General features: G+C 60.7%; 1 protein-coding gene across 1 annotated transcript in view; it reads left to right on the top strand.

The window, feature by feature from the left end:
* The window catches only part of FGD3 (FYVE, RhoGEF and PH domain containing 3), a 55,010-nt gene that overhangs the window by 51,099 nt on the left and 2,343 nt on the right, over positions 1-1,568 (top strand). The window lies entirely within an intron of this gene.

Here is a 1,568-nt window from a genome sequence, read left to right as displayed (position 1 = left end):
GACGAAGACTGTCCTGGGAAGAGGCAGAAACGTGGCGAACCGAGGTCGCGTGTTGAGCAGAAAGTAGACGTTTAAGGGATGAACGTTTCGCTGAGGAGCTGCCGCGCCGGTGTGGGCAGTGGAGCCGCGTCTCCTGCCGCAGGTAACGGTCTCAGAGGAGAGAAGTCAACTGGGGAAGAAACCGTGAAGCGGAAGGAACCAGCGCTCGATGACTCGGGAAGGAAGTCCTTAGCCCGTCCAGACGGTTAAAATTAGAAAGTTCACTGTTTAGCCCTGGCTGGTTTGGCTCAGCGGATGGAGCGTCAGACTGTGGACTGAAGGGTCCCGGGTTCAGTTCCGGTCAAGGGCACATGCCCGGGTTGCGGGCTTGGTCCCCAGTTGGGGGCGTGCAGGAGGCAGCCGATCAATGATTCTCTCTCATCATTGGTGTTTCCCTCTCTCTCCCCCTCTCCCTTCCTCTCTGAAATCAGTGAAGGTATATTTTTAAAAAGAAAAGAAAGTTCACTGTTTAGAAAGTGTGGTCCGAAAAGAACACCAAGGAGAACAGGATGGTGGAGGAACCTGCTGAGGAGGTTCGGTGGGGACCTGGGTGCCCCCGCGGTGGGGCGCGTCCACTCTCACCTGACCTTGGGGATCTGGTTATGTGCCTGCTTATTCGCTAGGTGCAAACGACGGTGTGGACCCCTGTGAATCACATGGGAGGCCGACGCGGCGTCTGAGAATGTTACACGAGCAGAAACCGCGCCAGCCTAGCCGGAGAGCAGCGCGCGATGGAGTGAAGGAAGAAGACCTTGGAGGGCAAAGCCATGAATGCAGGCAGAGACCTGGGGGGGGCGGGGGCTGAGGCTGCTGCAAGGCCCCCAAGAGGAGGGGCTACACGAACCAGGGAAGCAGCGTCCGGCCGCAAGAGGCTCTTCTCAGGCCTGGGGCTCGCGGGACTGGCACGGGGCTCGGGCTTGCTTGGGGAGTGGCCCGTCATCCCTCCATTGGCTCCCTTTGGACTGAGCTAAGACTCGGAGAGATGTTGAGATGAGGAGGGTGTATTTTAAACATGGGACCAAAGTGACTTTTGAGGGGGTCAGACAGAAGATGGGGGGTTGAACAGTGTTCCCCCAAACTCATGCCCACCTGGAGCGCTAGGATGCGACCTTGTTTGGAGAGGTCTCTGCAGGTGAGCTCAGCTGAGGTCACACGGCATCGGGGGCCCCTACGCCCAGCGGCTCGGTCCTTGTGAGGGGAGGACACGCTGATGAGGTGGAGGCCTTGGGCGGCGGGCAGCACAGCGAGGAGCCCGGGGTTCCACTGCTGTTGGAAGCCCCTGGCTTGTGGTACCTGGTGTGGTGCCCAGGTCACCGGTACCCGAGGCTGCTGTCAAGCATCTGAGGTCTGGAGGCAGCAGGGGCTCGGGTGCGGGGAAGCCCCGGGGCAGTATTGCCCCCAGCAGAGCCCGAACCTGGAGCCTGCCCGAGGCCAACCACGCTGGGTCCCCCTCCCCCGGAAAGCCCGGGTGTGTCAGGGAGGACTAAGGGGGAGGACGCAGGCTGGATGGGATGCCGTTAGGAAGTGAG

This window comes from Myotis davidii, unplaced genomic scaffold (genome assembly GCF_000327345.1).
Source record: "Myotis davidii unplaced genomic scaffold, ASM32734v1 scaffold3204, whole genome shotgun sequence".
NCBI classification, from domain to species: domain Eukaryota; kingdom Metazoa; phylum Chordata; class Mammalia; order Chiroptera; family Vespertilionidae; genus Myotis; species Myotis davidii.
This window is presented reverse-complemented; position numbering and strand designations above follow the sequence as displayed.